Source organism: Pseudopodoces humilis, chromosome 3 (assembly GCF_049639895.1).
Source record: "Pseudopodoces humilis isolate 2021_Gansu_Grassland_sample_001 chromosome 3, ASM4963989v1, whole genome shotgun sequence".
In the NCBI taxonomy this organism is placed as follows: domain Eukaryota; kingdom Metazoa; phylum Chordata; class Aves; order Passeriformes; family Paridae; genus Pseudopodoces; species Pseudopodoces humilis.
The window spans coordinates 30,576,217-30,593,451 of NC_142202.1; the positions used below are offsets into that span (position 1 = coordinate 30,576,217).

The 17,235-nt window shown below is 44.0% G+C and overlaps 1 protein-coding gene across 2 annotated transcripts in view; it reads right to left on the minus strand.

The window, feature by feature from the left end:
* ZFAND3 (zinc finger AN1-type containing 3) overlaps nt 1–17,235 on the minus strand; it is a 161,512-nt gene that overhangs the window by 10,115 nt on the left and 134,162 nt on the right. The window lies entirely within an intron of this gene.

Genomic DNA, 17,235 nt, shown 5'->3' on the forward strand with positions numbered 1-17,235 from the left:
TTGTAATAAAAAGCTGCCATTAAAAAATGTTTGCTATGGGTCAGGTCTGACTGAGTACTGAAGGTCTCAGACAGGATTGTGTCCCAGTTCCATCATGTACCAGAAAAAGACGGTGACTAAATCATTTGATTTGGACCAGATATTTTTCTTGCTGTACAGAATTTAGGCATTTGAGAGTAAACACTTCCACATCACAGATTCTTCAGCCACTACAGATTTTTAAGTTAAGGCCATTATCTACTGGGGACAGACTATCAGAGCAATTCAAGTCCAAGAATACTCCCACACATACACCATTACAATCAATACTCACTTCTAAACTGCTTCGTATCTCAGAGGTCACTGACTTGCACAGTGGTGACAATGGCATCTACAGGCTCCCATTCTGACCTTATGCACTGTCCCTGGTTTTTGGTGCCAGCATTCACCCACAGCAGTCAGACACAAGCAGCAGCTGTGACACCACAAGCTCACTCTCCAACCACCACAACGGCTGGGCTACCACTCTTGTGAAATCTCTGCAGAACTGAGCTCTGGTCCCAGTTCATCTGTGGTAACAGATGCAACTTCCCAGAAATTAGCATTTTAATTTGTTGATATAAATGGAAGAAACATTTTTCACCAAAAGCTTGTGTGACTGTTAAACCATGAAGGCAGGAAAAAAAATAAAAAGCCAAACAACCAAAACTAGTTAAACTTTAATTTAACAAGAGTATTTTTTGAGAAACCATTTTGCTCCCAACAACTTACAGCATCAAGTCAGGTATCAGATAGGGAACATCAATGATCAACTTATATTAAGGAGAGGAAAAGCAAGGTTCAAAATTAAAAGTTTAGACTTTAGGTAGATGAAAAGTTTCCTTATTTGAGTAATTGTGTGATTTTACAATGACGTATTCAAGAGGAATTAATATCACTGCTACACTTGTAAAAGCAATATTCATTGTCGCATATGTACAACCAAGAACACACTGAAATAATACTGCACCTCCCAAATCAGTCCTAGTTTCACAAGATTATATCCAGTAATATGTGGGAAAATGAATCCAAAGAACAGAATGTTCAGTAAAAAAGCAGAATTATGCCCAAAAGTCTCCCTAGTGTCCAAGGCAGTTGATGAAGTAGAGGTAAATCATACTAACAGGTTACACTATTGCAAATGTTAGTACTGCTATAAAATCAGATCTTCCATGGGTTATACCAGCTTATCAAGAGGCATTTGTTACCTAGTCAACATATTTAGATTTGTGCAGTATAGACTTTCTAGATTTGAGTGGTGTGAAACCTTAATTAAAGTGTCCTGAGAAATGGCAGGTGGATGACAGAACTCTCCTAAGGTCAGAGGAGGGACTCATGCAGTATTTAAAATTTTAAAAAGAGCTGCATGAGCATTAATATTTCTAGAATTCTCTATACCAAGCCCACCTGAGCTAATAAACTTCTCCCAGAAGCTGAGGATTTAATTAAAAGCTGAAATGTACCCAGAAAGTTAATTAAAATAGCAAGCAATACCCAGTGATTCAATAATAAATGTGTGTAATTTTGTTTAGCCCAATGAAAATGCAGAAAAGATAAGACTATTAATAGAGAACTGGAATGAATAATGAAAGGGTCTGTATTAACATCCAGTATGTGTTGCATTAATTCTAACAGTTCTCCTGAATCCTGCATGTGTTTTGACTTCATCACATGCTGAAACAATTCCAGGTTTGACTTCCAGTATGCTTCATGAGTTTTATTATTTATGCCCTGGGTTTCAGTAGCTTCCTAGACTTTGCACCATAGTGATCTACAGTCTGACAGCAGCTAGGCTTGCTGGCCAAACAAGAGAGAAGCAGCTCTACTTCTTTTAAACCTAAGTACAATGTGTTTTATGTCTTCATTCCCTATTTACACCTTATGTCCAGAGTCTCTTAGATTACACCTTCTGCTCCATGAAAGTCTTCTGTTACCATAGCGTCTTGCAATCTATGTCAAGAGTAATTCTTCTTCTAATCACAGGAAAACAGAGCTCCATTCAGAAGCCTGATATATAGCACAAAGGAAAACAAATGCTTAGAGCCATGTATACTCCCACTCCTCCCTTTTTATTTTTTTGGTTTTGGTGTAGACTTACAAAACATTGCTGACTCCTGCTTGTTCAGAATATGGCAGGACCCCCATACATAACTTGTGCCTATGACTTGCAAAACTTTCAGCAACTGGGGAATGTTTAACAGCTCTGAACACCTCTTGTATGCATTTGCATTTCAATATGTGTAAAGATACAGTAAATAAATATATTATTTAAAAAACTTACTGAATACTCAAAAGTGATTGTATTATCCATTGATACAGTTTTTTCAGCTGTCTTGGGTTGCAACACAAGATGTAACCATAAGTATGTATTCTATTACCATCTGTTAAAACCAGGTGGGGCAGTGTTCTTTATCTCTTCCACAACCCATCCTCCCTCCAGGGGGATATCTTCTGTTAATGGGCCATTGAGTCTCAAGACTGATAAAATTACATCATCCCATTGGGAGATGCTCCACCCAGGGGGAGGAGCCAAGGATTCCCACCTGAATATTATGAGAGACTTGGAAAACCACAGCCAGCCTTTCTCCACTGGATTCCCAGAGGAAAAAATGACCCATCTACACCACCACTGGACCTCCAGAGGAAAACTACACCCTTCTACAGGATCATTGCTTCAACAGAACCACATCTGTCACTCCAGAAGGACTGCAGCCACCATTTAATTGGACTGCTACTGACACCCTGACTAACAGGGTGTCAGGTTGTATCCTGACTCTGTCAGTGGGGTATTTTTGTACTACTACATTTTTATTTAAATTTTCCTAGTAAAGAATTCTTATTCCTATTCCCATATCTTTGCCTAAGAGCCCTTTGATTTCAAGATTATAATAATTTGAAGGGGAGGGGTGGTTTACATTTTTCCATTTCAAGGGAGGTTTCTGACTTCCTTAGCAGACACCTGTCTTTTCAAACCAAGACGTCAGCTCTTGAAACTTTCCTCCAAGGCCAGCAACATTTAATACTAAAAGGCCCTGACATACACTAATACTATTCTTTTTACTTCTGTGGAAACTGATGCACACTGATCTTAATGCCATTTCCTTAGCACATCAATTTCCTCAGAACATCCACATCAAGTAGTGTCAAGCCACACTATCTACTTATAACTTATTTAACACCTTCTTATAACTGAATTATGTAATTTAGGGCCACAGGTGGTATCTTCCTCTAAGATAAAATCTTATTTATTTAGCTGGGAGGGGAAAAATACTCTAGCTCCTGGAAAAAATCCTGACTTTTCAAGCAAATTTAGACAATTCCTCTCAATATCCTTTTTCTCCTCCCAGTTATGATACAGCATTTGTAGCTAGTTTCTTATCCCAGTTCTTCCCATGAATAATTTAGACTTTCATCAACAAAATTCACATTCCTCCCCTACCTAAGCCTTACCTCATGGTCAGTTAACTAGCTGGTAATGTTCCTTCAGGATTAGTCAGATTATTATATCATATTTTTGGGTCTTCTGTGTCTACTTATCAAATGCTAGTAGAATCTGTACTTCTGTGCACAGCTGTTAGTTACCATATGGACAAACATGTTTGAATCACCTTTAGGGGGACTTATCTGTCTTTCTGTCATAAGCAAAAAATTACTGAGACTGAGCAAATGCTTCTCTAAAGGTACTGGAAGAGATATAAGGTACTCTCAGATTTTTATATTCAAGTTCACTAGGCCATGTGTCTTTTGTGCACACAAGACAATTAAAAATTGCATCATCTTTCACTTTATGTATACACTTCATTCTTCTGTAACCACAATACAGGTATGTAGGGAAGAAGAGACTTAATGTGGCACACCTACAAAATGTTGATTTTTCACCCAGTACTGCAGTTTCCATTTGAAAACCCCTAGAAGGTTATATACTGAAGGACTTACCACATCAGTAATGTAAAAATAAAAGCACTTTTTGTTTTTAGGAGTACTAACTTGTTTTACTTAGGGAGAACTTGGGGACTTAAGAGATGAGCAGCCCATTTCAATTGTATGGACTGATTGGGACTACAGGAAGTAAGGAACAGGTTCAGTACACATTACTAAATCAACATTGCCAAACTTTTGGCAGCACAACGGAAGAAATCAAAATCAGCACATCCTGTAAGAAACCCACATTAATTGAACAAGCTGGAGAAATATACTGGAGCCTCTTTGAACAGTAATTCATGATTCCTAATTACAGGGAGCATTAACTTTATTAACACTTCTAAAGCTGTGGACAGCTTTTCTGAAACCTAGACACGAAACCATTTTTCTGGGTCCTACACTTGAAATCTATGATGTACCAATTAATTAACTACTTCTTAATTTCCAGTACTTTCAGAATACATATTAGTCAGAAAGACCAACATTAGTTAACAGCTTCTATTGCCTATCAATTAAATTGGAGTCTTGGAATAACAACTTCATAAAATACAAAAAAATCAAAACGCCATCTCTGAGTTAAAATTCAAACTTCAGTAGACTTTGTGTTTAGTTGGGTATATTTTAATACTTGCAGCAGTATAAGATAAGATGCTGGACATTCCTGAAATGGCTGAAGCAAAAGAACTATTCTGGGAGCAACTCCCTTAGAGAACAGCCAACACAAGACAGCTGAATGTGGTACATCTTACAGGCTGACAGTAAGACTTGCCAGAACTGTAGTACATAACAGGTCACTAAAAAGATTTATTTTAATGCTTCTTACTGAACTGGCTGACTCATACTCTCCAGAAGCACTGTGTTTATTTCATCTTAATAAATGGAAGTACATCTGTTATACCAAGACATAATCATGCCCTGAAGCCATTTTGGTATGTACCAGATAAACCTTCCTTGTCCATGTAGAAAGTGAATTTACCAGCACCATTACAAATTCTTCTCCACAGAAAAAGGTTCCGTGGAAATTGAACTATTTAATATTTTACCAAGTTTTAAGAGAAACATTTGTTTCAATACATGTTTGACAACTTTGTATAGGAGCATCTTATCTATTAAAATTTATTTTTTCCTGTCTTTCTGAAGATTATTTCTAAATTAACTGAGTAAATAAAATCACTCCAAATTTATTTTGGCACAGTCCAAACAAGTGCTTCATCTCCTGTGTTTATGGACCAGCAGTTCTATTATCCAGTTTAAGAATCTACAGCTGCTGTTCTTCCACTTTTTTGATTACTCAATGACAGTGAGACTTGCTGCCATTTTATCTGTAAAATAGGTACAGTCTTGTCCTGGGGTGACTTTATGATACTGGTATCCCCAATCGTCTGGTTTATGTTATATATTAAGTTCTGCACCTTTAAGACTGGCTTTGAGAGCAAGAGAGGGGGAAGAAGAAGCGCGCAGTTTGTGTTAAGGAAAAACATCACTCCCACACATCCCGCTCTTGGACGGTGGTGTCTGCAGCACGGACAGACAGCGGGACAGAGCTTCTCTCTGACTTTTAGTTAGTTTTAGCTAGCTGAGGCAGAGGAGTTCCCTGGACCTTTGTTTGGTTTTTTTTCCCAATTTTCTTGGATCTGTGCAAGCCTGCTCTGGACTGAACACCCAGCCAAACCCCGGGAGCTCACGCCTGTGGCCCACCGGGGCCTGGGCCTCGGCACTTTCCAGCACCGGAGGGACTGATAAGAACCTGAGCGAGCCGAGCTACACCACATGAAAAGGACTTTTCTTCCTAGACTTGCCATCCCATCGAACAGCAAGAGGTTTTATTATTTAATATTACTCAATTTCTGTTAAATAAACAGCTTTTTCCACTTCTCTCTAAGGAATTTTTTTTCTTTTCCCGGACCAGTTAGTGGGGAGGGGCATTTCCCTGGGGAAATCCCCATTTGGAGTTTTCCTTCCTAATTTGCCCTAAACTAAGACAAATACAGTTTTTTTGGCGCCTGAACAGGGGCAAGAGAAAGTGGAAAAACCTGTACTGAGTGTTGGTTGTATTTATTCTGTATTGGGATAAAGCAGTCAGTAGCCATGTTGTTTGGATACATAATGTCTCTTGGGGTGGAGGCCTTCATGTGGACCTGGTCCCTAAAAGTTTTTGAGGTTTTAATACCTGTCTTTGCCCTCTTTCACAGTAGAGGGGCACGGATTAGAATGGTTATTGTGCTGGGCTCGGTGATAATGATTTATAGGAAGTTTATAGAACTACTGAAGTTTCTGTCAGGTATGTTTGGTTTATGGTTTCTTCGCCCGACCCTGCCTCCCAGTCCCAGTAGCACATTTTGGGAGTTTATTGGTAATTGCACACAGTTTGTTAGAGGAAGACCAGGGGATGAGGCTTTTCAGCCTTTTCTTTCCTTCTTCTCCTTTGAATCTGTTATGTCCCTCTTTGAGAATATCCAGTTTCCCCTGAGTGTTAAGGATACCACATTCCTGGTCACTTTCCTGGTAGTTCAGCTGTTGAGCTTCCTCTATATGGTCTGCAACTTCTCTAGAGTGAGGGCTGAGATATCCAGAGGAGCCAATGAGACCCCTGCCCCAGAAGTAGACTCAGGTGTGGGAAATCCTGAGTGGTGTAGAGAATGGGAGAGAATGGGCCGGACTCTGAAGGAGTTTTCTGATCCCCCAGCCTGGGAATTTTCACGTGAACAAATTCAGAACCCAGATGAAGTAGGGAAATATCTGGAAGAGAATTGCTGTGATGATTCTAAGAAGAAAAATATCATTGCAATAAGCTGGGCCCTAGCGTATGCTTATCGCACGCTGCTAGATACTGTAGGGCAGGCAGATAAATCAGCAGCTACCCCAGTCACTCAGGCTGCAGCCAAGCCAGCAGCCAAACCAGACAGTGAGCCTAAGCCAGTGTCTGTTGCTCCTGCCACGAGAGGCAAGAAATTCAAAACCAAAACCGATCGGCCAGTAGATGATGATAATGGTGATGCGGGGGAAGGACCCTCAAGACCAGCAACTGATCAAAAATTAGAAGGCACTGGTGAACCTTTCTCCCTGAAGGACCTTCGTGGCCTGAGAAAAGATTACACTCGACGAGCTGATGAATCTATAATTAGTTGGTTAGTCCGTCTGTGGGATGCTGCAGGTGAGGCTACAGTTCTGGATGGCACTGAAGCGAGGCATCTGGGGTCCCTGTCACACGATCCGGTTATTGACCAGGAGATGATGAGGGGGGCTGACCCTTATAGTCTCTGGGAACGGGTCCTAAGAAGCGTGGCACAAAGATATCTGTGTGCAGACGATCTCTATATACAGCAAACTCGTTGGAAAACCATAGAACAAGGCATTCAGCGTTTGAGAGAAATGGCAATAGTAGAGATTGTCTTTGTGGGTGACTTAGGTACTAGAAATCCAGACTTGGTGCCATGTACATCTGTGATGTGGCGAAAACTTGTTCGACTTGGGCCACAAGAATACGCTTCTGCTTTAGCAACAATGAAGCGGGATGACCGGGAGGAGACCGTGCTGGATATGGCGAAGAAGCTTCGAGCATATGCAGATACCGTGCATGGCCCCATGCAGGCAACAATTGCAACTGTGAGAACAGATATGCAAAACTTCCAAAACAAAATAGAGGAGAATCTCAAGAAACTCAGGGAGGACCTTCTTCCAGTCTCGGCAGTACAGACCAGGAGCCCTGGTACTCAACGCAGAAGTTCCCCAGATAGAGAGAAAAAGCTACGAGCTGAGCTGTGGTTTTTCCTACGTGACTGTGGAGAAAACATGAAAAGATGGGATGGAAAATCTACTGCTGGTCTGGCAAAACGGATGCTTGAATTGGAAGACAGCAAGACTCAGGGGGGATACTCTACCAAAAAGAAAGCCGCTCCAGTAGCCTGTAGTCAAACTGACAAGTATGATGATGACATGTCTGACTCCCTTGAAGGAACCTCCAAGACATATACCCAAGAAAAGAAGGATAACCAGGCTTAGAGGGGCCCTGCCTCTAGCCAGGTAGAGGCTAGGGAAAACCGTGTCTTTTGGACTGTGTGGATTCGTTGGCCTGGCACATCAGAACCACGAAAATATGAGGCCTTGGTTGACACTGGTGCACAGTGCACCCTAATCCCATCAAGATATGTAGGGGCAGAATCTGTTTCTATTGCTGGTGTGACAGGGGGATCACAGGACTTTACTTTAGTGGAAGCTGATGTGAGCCTGACTGGGAATGAGTGGAAGAAACACCCCATTGTGACTGGCCCAGAGGCCCCATGCATTTTGGGCATAGACTACCTCCGAAGTGGGTATTTTAAGGACCCAAAGGGGCTTAGGTGGGCATTTGGGATAGCAGCTGTAGAGACAGAGGGCATCAAGCAATTGAACACTTTGCCTGGACTGTCAGAGAACCCATCTGCAGTAGGACTCCTAAAAGTGGAAGAACAGCGAGTACCAATTGCCACCTCAACGGTGCACCGCCGACAATATAGAACAACTCGAGATGCTGTGATTCCCGTCCACAAGATGATCCGAGAGCTGGAGAGCCAAGGGGTGGTCAGCAAAACCCACTCACCCTTCAACAGCCCCATCTGGCCTGTGCGTAAATCTGAAGGAGAATGGAGATTGACTGTGGACTATCGTGCATTAAATGAAGTGACTCCACCGCTGAGCGCTGCCGTGCCGGACATGCTGGAGCTCCAGTACGAGCTGGAGTCCAAGGCAGCGAAGTGGTACGCCACTATTGACATTGCCAATGCATTTTTCTCCATTCCTCTGGCAGCAGAATGCAGGCCTCAGTTTGCCTTCACGTGGAGGGGAGTGCAGTACACCTGGAACCGACTGCCCCAGGGGTGGAAGCACAGCCCCACCATCTGCCATGGACTGATCCAGGCTGCCCTGGAAAAGGGTGAGGCTCCAGAACATCTGCAGTACATTGATGACATCATTGTCTGGGGAAAGATGGCTGAAGAGGTCTTTGAGAAAGGAGAGAAAATCATCCAGGTTCTCCTGAAAGCTGGTTTTGCCATCAAGAAGAGCAAAGTTAAGGGACCAGCTCGTGAAATTCAGTTCCTGGGGGTAAAGTGGCAAGATGGACGGCGTCAGATTCCTACTGATGTCATCAACAAGATCACAGCAATGTCTCCACCAGCCAACAAGAAGGAAATGCAAGCTTTCCTAGGTGCCATAGGTTTTTGGAGGATGCACATTCCTGAGTACAGCCAGATTGTGAGCCCTCTTTACCTGGTCACCCGCAAAAAGAACACTTTCCAGTGGGGCCCTGAACAACAAGAAGCCTTTGCTCAGATCAAACAGGAGATCGCCCATGCAGTAGCCCTTGGCCCAGTCAGAACAGGACCAGATGTGAAGAACGTGCTCTACTCTGCAGCCGGGAGCCACGGTCTGTCCTGGAGCCTTTGGCAGAAAGTGCCTGGGGAGACTCGAGGCCGACCACTGGGATTCTGGAGCCGAAGCTACAGAGGGTCCGAAGCCAACTACACTCCCACAGAGAAGGAAATCTTAGCTGCCTATGAAGGAGTTCAAGCCGCCTCAGAAGTGATTGGCACAGAAGCACAACTCCTCCTGGCACCCCGACTGCCAGTGCTGGGGTGGATGTTCAAAGCAAAGGTTCCCTCTACCCACCACGCCACCGACGCTACATGGAGCAAGTGGATCGCCCTCATCACGCAGCGTGCCTGTATAGAAAACCCAAATCGCCCTGGGATTTTGGAGATAATTACAAACTGGCCGGAAGGTGAAAACTTTGGTCTCATTGATGAAGAGGAGCAGGAACAAGTGACACGAGCTGAAGAAGCTCCACCGTACAACCAACTGCCAGCAGAAGAAACACGCTATGCTCTGTTCACTGATGGTTCCTGTCGCGTCGTAGGGATGAACCGGAAGTGGAAAGCAGCCGTATGGAGCCCCACACGACAGGTCGCAGAGGCCACTGAAGGAGAAGGTGGATCAAGCCAACTTGCTGAACTCAAAGCTGTTCAACTGGCCCTGGACATTGCTGAAAGAGAGAAGTGGCCAAAACTCTACCTCTACACTGATTCATGGATGGTAGCCAATGCTCTGTGGGGATGGCTGGAAAGGTGGAAAAGGGCCGACTGGCAACGCAGAGGAAAGCCAATCTGGGCTGCTGATGAGTGGAAGGACATCGCCACCAGGGTAGAGAAACTGTCTGTGAGGGTCCGTCATGTAGATGCCCATGTCCCCAAGAGTAGGGCTAATGAAGAGCACCGAAACAATGAGCAGGTGGATGAGGCTGCAAAGATAGAGGTGTCAAAGATAGACTTAGATTGGCAACACAAGGGAGAGTTGTTCCTAGCTCAATGGGCCCATAATGCCTCAGGCCATCAGGGTAGAGATGCCACCTATAAGTGGGCACGAGACCGAGGGGTGGATCTAACTATGGACAGTATTTCCCAGGTTATCCATGACTGTGAGACGTGTGCCACGATCAAGCAGGCCAAGAGGTTGAAGCCGCTATGGTACAGTGGGCGGTGGTCCAAATATAGATAGGGGAAGCCTGGCAGATTGACTACATAACACTGCCCCAAACCCGCCAAGGCAAGCGCTACGTGCTCACAATGGTAGAAGCCACCACTGGATGGTTGGAAACCTACCCTGTGCCTCATGCCACTGCCCGGAACACCATCCTGGGACTTGAAAAGCAGGTCCTTTGGAGGCATGGCACCCCTGAGAGGATTGAGTCAGACAATGGGACTCATTTCAAGAATAACCTTATAAACAGCTGGGCTAGGGAACATGGCATTGAGTGGGTGTACCATATCCCCTACCATGCACCTGCTGCGGGAAAAGTGGAGAGGTACAATGGACTGTTAAAGACTACCTTGAAAGCGTTGGGTGGGGGATCTTTCAAAAATTGGGAGCAACATCTAGCAAAGGCCACCTGGATAGTTAATACCCGAGGTTCCACCAATCGAGCAGGCCCAGCCCAATCCGAGCCCCTGCATAAAGTAGACGGAGACAAAGTCCCAGCAGTACATCTCAGAGGTTTGTTAGGAAAGACAGTTTGGATCAATTCTACTTCAAGTACAGACAAACCCATTCGTGGAGTTGTTTTTGCTCAAGGACCGGGTTGCACATGGTGGATAATGCGGAAAGATGGAACAACACAATGTGTACCTCAGGGAGATCTGATGGTTAGGTGAAAATCATGAATAAATGCCCTTGTCTGTATATAATGTATGTGTTGTAGGGTTAAAATATATATATATTAATTTTGATAATAAGTTGATGATATGGGGATAAGGGGTGGAATGTCCTGGGGTGACTTTATGATACTGGTATCCCCAATCGTCTGGTTTATGTTATATATTAAGTTCTGCACCTTTAAGACTGGCTTTGGGAGCAAGAGAGGGGGAAGAAGAAGCGCACAGTTTGTGTTAAGGAAAAACATCACTCCCACACATCCCGCTCTTGGACGGTGGTGTCTGCAGCACGGACAGACAGCGGGACAGAGCTTCTCTCTGGCTTTTAGTTAGTTTTAGCTAGCTGAGGCAGAGGAGTTCCCTGGACCTTTGTTTGGTTTTTTTTCCCAATTTTCTTGGATCTGTGCAAGCCTGCTCTGGACTGAACACCCAGCCAAACCCCGGGAGCTCACGCCTGTGGCCCACCGGGGCCTGGGCCTCGGCACTTTCCAGCGCCGGAGGGACTGATAAGAACCTGAGCGAGCCGAGCTACACCACATGAAAAGGACTTTTCTTCCTAGACTTGCCATCCCATCGAACAGCAAGAGGTTTTATTATTTAATATTACTCAATTTCTGTTAAATAAACAGCTTTTTCCACTTCTCTCTAAGGAATTTTTTTTCTTTTCCCGGACCAGTTAGTGGGGAGGGGCATTTCCCTGGGGAAATCCCCATTTGGAGTTTTCCTTCCTAATTTGCCCTAAACTAAGACAAGTCTCTACTGTGTGGATGGATTTTGTTTCTGCTGGTGCTTGATAGGAGTCTGTTTTTCTCTCCCTCTTATCCCTGTGCTTAGACCAAAACAAAATAAACCAACAGTAACTCCAAGAAAATAATTTCAACAGATTATTTATAAAGAATTAAACTAAAAACAGGGGTGTGGAAAAATAAGAACAGTAACTAGGAAGGAAATTTATGCCCTTTCAAAGAGCAGTCTGTTGTGGGTCATGTTAGAGTCTGAGATACAGTGTGTGCCTTTGTTTCTGATACTTAGTTCTAAGATCCAGAAAAACAATGAATTTCATGTAACATTAAATTAATGAGCATGTTTTCATGGTGATACATGAGGACAACTGTTAAAGTTAGATAGAAAAAGCTAAAAGTGTGTGTAAATTAGAGAGTTTTCTTAAATCACTGGGTGAAAAGTTAGTTTAGAGAACAAGAGACAAGATGGAGGATTTAGGATGTTGTCTCTTGTCCCCTCTTTCTTCATGTTCTTCTCCTAGAGGTTTTTGGGTAGCAATAAATGATTGGACACAAAATGCCGCAGTGCAGCACATAAGTCATTGGGTCATTAAGAAAAATAATATATGTGTCTATTGTTAATTGGGTAAAAATAGGTATAAAGATAAAAGAACTGCGTATTTCGGAGCCATTTTGTGCATCAGACACGAAGTGTGCCGCAAGGCCTTGTTGTACCATCAGAAGAAAAAAATGTACCAGATTACAAAAATATAACCTTGTGCAGCCAGCCTAGAAAGACCTGTCAAGTTCTATGATGACCTTTTAATAAACACGAGAAACAAGATTCTAACGAACTCGGGAGTTTTCTTCAAATCATAAGAACTGAGATAAGCAGGGCTCCCCACGAGGGAGGATCCCAAAAGAATTCAGTCCAAAGGAGGCTAAGAAATCCAAGAAGAGAAAGAAAAATACAGAAGAAATGCAACAGAATAAGAAAAACAGAAAAAGGATTTTTTAAAAAAATGTTACAGGTCATGTGCTCCATCCTCAATTCCAGGCGCTCAGCATCTCGAGGTGGTTCTCTGTCTGAGCGGCAAAGTCTGACCCTTATTTCGTGGTGTCTTGGTTCTAGAAGACAGGTGTCTGCTAGGGGGAGCAGGAGCCTCCCTTGGGATGAAAAAATGTAGACCCCCCTCCCTCCGAGTTATTATAAATTTGAAATCAAGGGGCTTTCAGGCAGAGATCTGGGGATAGGAATAACAGTTCTTTACTAGTATAATCAGGCAAACAAACAACAATAACTACAGCAGTAACAAGAACACAGAACCAGGGACCGCGGGACAGCCTTCTCGGCTGAGACGGGATGGAGGAGAGGTTTTGTTTTCACAAACCCCTCGGGCAGGCAGTCCCGGTGCTCCTGCAGGGCTCCGGGGAACAGTCGGCTGGAAACAGCAGGGACGAGCTGAGATCCTGGGCCGGTGGCTGAGGTGTATCAGCAGCTCCGCGGCGGTGGCTGGCACTGCCACACGTCCCGGCAGGGCAGGGAGTGAGAGGCCACCAACCAAGAGGGGAGAAGAAGAAGCAGCAGCCCCGCGACCCAGCAAAACGAACGTCCTTCCCCAAAGCCGAAGAAAGCCAGATAAAAACTGTCCCCACCCTCCTTTTCTGCCCCCTTCCCCCCCCCCCCCCCCAAGTACCGGTAGTTAGGTTGTCCCAGCACATAATGGGTAAAAATTCCCCGGGCAGGCCAGAATGACAAAACAAAAACAAAACCAAAAAAAACAAAACCAAAAAAAAAGGACACCTAACCTTCAACACCTGGCTCAGTCTTACTGCTGTAGAGGCAACTTGTGAACTGCATCCCTTCCAATCAAAAAGCAGACAGACATCAGTACTTGCCAACATCTCACCAATTAAAATTACAAACCACCACATTCTGCCTTCACCTCTGCATGAGGTTTGTGCTCACACTAGCCTTCCCCAAGAGCATCAGTGAGCGCACAGCTGTTAGGCCAGATGAATTCCAAGAAACTGTAGCTTCTCACGACTGTTATAAATTTGTATTGTGATATTGGCTTTCGCAGATGAATATTATATGTTAAATACTTTTTAGCTATGTATGTACTTTTTTCTTGCTAACAAGTCTTAAGCTTAAAAGAATTTCCTAGGTACAAGGCAAGGAAACCCCAGAGGGCAAGGACAGTGGGGCCCAAACTCTTATCAAGAGAACAACAGAGGCCAAACTGTTATCAGCGGAAGATATGAAACCCATCTGTCCTCAGGGGAAGGATGATGGCCCCGGACTGTTATCTGCCCTGACCATTTGCAAAAAGAAAGGAAACCAAACTCCAGAAAAATGCTGACCAGCAAGAATAATGATGACCAGCAAAAAATATATGCTGACCAGCAGAAAATAAAACTGTGAAAAGCATGATCCAAGAAGGCGGAACCAGGGAGGGGACATGCTTGAATATGCATTAACCCCTCACAGCAAGGAGGGGATAAAAAGGAGATCCCTGGGATACTAGGTGTGCTCTTGGCAGCGCGCCAAGGCACCCGGCTGTTTTAACCCTTTGCTTTATTTCTTATGTCTCCTAATTGTCTTTTATTTATATTAAATTCTTTTTATAATTTATTAAGTGAATCTCGTTTTTAAGAATTTTGGGGGCTCTTTCTGGGATAAGCACCTCACCTCTAGGACCACCGGAGATCCAGAACGGGGAAACAGGCGCGCCCCTGCTGAGTTCAGCAGACCCCGCTCCGTTTCTCCTAGCGTGGGCCAAGCGGCTGCAGGTCAAAACCCCGAGGACAAGAAGGAGAGGAATAAAGCAAAGGAAAGGGGAAAAGGCTCCCTAAAAACCGCGGTATTTTTGCTCCATAATTCTTGTGCACGAAGACCCAAAGAAGAAGACGGATTGTAAGTAATCTTTGGGGGAGCGGGAAGCGGGGGTTGCAAGATACCCCCGGGGTTACTGGGACTGGGTCTCAGGGGAGGGGTTAGCCCCTCAGGAAAGGGAGCCCAAGGTTTTCCTGGCACAATCCACTGGGAAAACAGAGTAAAATGTGGATTCTCTAAAACTTTGTCAAGTTGAGGATTAAATCCAAGAAATTTGGACTTAAAACTGCCAAATTGAGGAATAATCCAAGAAACTTGAGATATTTGACATATTACAGTGCCCATGGGTGTATATTAACAAGTAACTGGGAAGTAAAGAGCACCTTATTGTCTTGCTGTGACTGGGTGGAGTTGAATGAACAGATGTGAGAATGCGTAAATAGGTGTGATTGTTGCGTTAAAGTCTGTTTGGTTTTTTTTTGGAATTGTGTTGCTAAAGAGGAAAGGTTTCCTGTGCTGTGCTGGAGTAAGAGTGAACACGGGTCGATGTTTCCACAGGGACTAGATCACGATGGGGACACATGGAGTGATTCGCTTCCTCCCTGCGAGCTCCTGTCATGGAGCCCCGGGTGGGGGCAAACCAGAACTGGGGCTTGTAGCCCAGGAGCCGTGGGGGTGCTGTATCAAATCTGTTCTCAGCGGGTCTGGTCTCAGAGCAAAGCCAAGGTTATCTTTTGTGGTGATGGTCCCTCCGCGCCTTTCTTCCCCCCCGGGCAACAAGAGCTGCTTGCGGGGGAGGGATCGCTTTGGTGAGCTGGTATGTGATTCAGCGTTTGAAGTTGTTTGTTTTTTGGTTTTTTTAGAAGCTTTTTTTTGCCCCACTGTGGCGGCGGTGAAAGGTTTTCCTGGGAGATTGTGCTCCCAGGGCTACTCCCTGCCGAGCTATTGGGACGGAGGGGCGGGTCAGCCTCAGGAGTGCAAGGGAACTCCTGGAGCTCCGGCCGGCGGTGAGTCGGGCCGAACCCTGATAAGATCAGGCACGGAGGGTGCCCTGAGGGGATGAATTCAGCTCATCCCTTTTGAGTAAAGTGAGGGCAGGGGGCCGTCTAAGTCTTGGTGCCCCTGGATTGTTTAAACTTATTTTAGAGCTCTCAAGCCGCAGAGCTGTGTTTAGGTGGCTGCCGGCAGGCTGGATTGAACCACAGATGCTGGTTCGGGTTCCCTGCTCCAGGCACAGGGGGATCAGAAGAGCTCTCAGTGACTCCTGGAACCTCCTGAAGCTGTGAAACAGGCCGGGAACATGCCCAATGGTGAGAGAGCCAGGTGAGTCCCTCTGGGACCCAGGTTTTCTATGCCGGGGTCTTATGAGACCTTAGGCACATTAAGTTCTGTGATTCCGAGAGTAAAGACTGGTGTCAAACTGTCTCAGAGAGCTTTTTCTTAGCCAGATGTGTGAGTGAGATATGGAGCAGTACTGGCGTATGGTATCAGCTCCAAACCAAGGGAGCTGCAAGTTGCAAGCCTTTGTTTTACCGGGTTCTGAGAGAATTCCGTGTATGATAGTGCTGTAAGCTTCTGCAGCAGTAAGCTGTGTCGGTGATTAAAATTTGAGATTTCAGGAAGAGCAGAGAAGCTTTAGAGAGAAGCTTAGAAGAATTCCAAGAAATGCATCCTGGGAGAAAGTGGAAAAAGAAGTAAGCTCTGTTTGTTTTTTTTTTTTCTTGAGTGACTGCAATATTTATTTTGTAGAAGAACAAACCCATTTCTTAGTATGCCTTCCAATTTCTTTACTTTAGTGAATATCGTAGAATTTAGTGGTTGATTTTAATTTTAAAGGCAAGTTACAGTAATTTGCATAGTAGTCACTTCTTAAGGTGAAAACTTATCAGGTTGTCAATAAGTGTTAGAGCGGTTAACCCTAATGTTGTTTGTGTCCCGTGCTGATGAGCACAGCCCATGGTTCTTAACAGCAGAACCTGGTACCAGCCTAAAAGCAAAATCCTATGGATTGTTGTAAATCTTTTTACTGCTGCTGAAAATTATTTTGTCTCTCTTTTCACAATATGAAATGCTGATCATCTCTCTGATGTTTTCTAAAAAGAGTTATTGTGATGGTGTGTTTAAGCGAAGATCAGGCTCAGAACTGCCATGATTTCTTGTTCTTTTGAATTTGCCAAGAAAGTGCACATGTCTCTAGGAGTGCTTGTGTTGTTTTGCAGCTGTGCTTATTACAGAAGCAGAAGTGGACCCAGTTAAAAGATTAGAATTAAAATTGTTAGTCTTTCAAATTGAGAAGAGAATTGTGGAGACTCTAAACTTGGGCTATTTTAATAAGTACATGTGTTAATTTAGAGATGAGTCTTATTTTGTGAAAGAAGAGTTTGAAAACAATTGTAAGACTGGTTCTTGCTATAGATTGTTCATAGTATATAAGCTGCAAGTACTGTTGAAACATAAAGGTATTGTCAGAAACTTGTCAATGTATCTAAATTCCTGTAAAAATAAAAGACCTGATCATATCTTGTCATAAAAAAAAAGTTACACTAGAGATTAT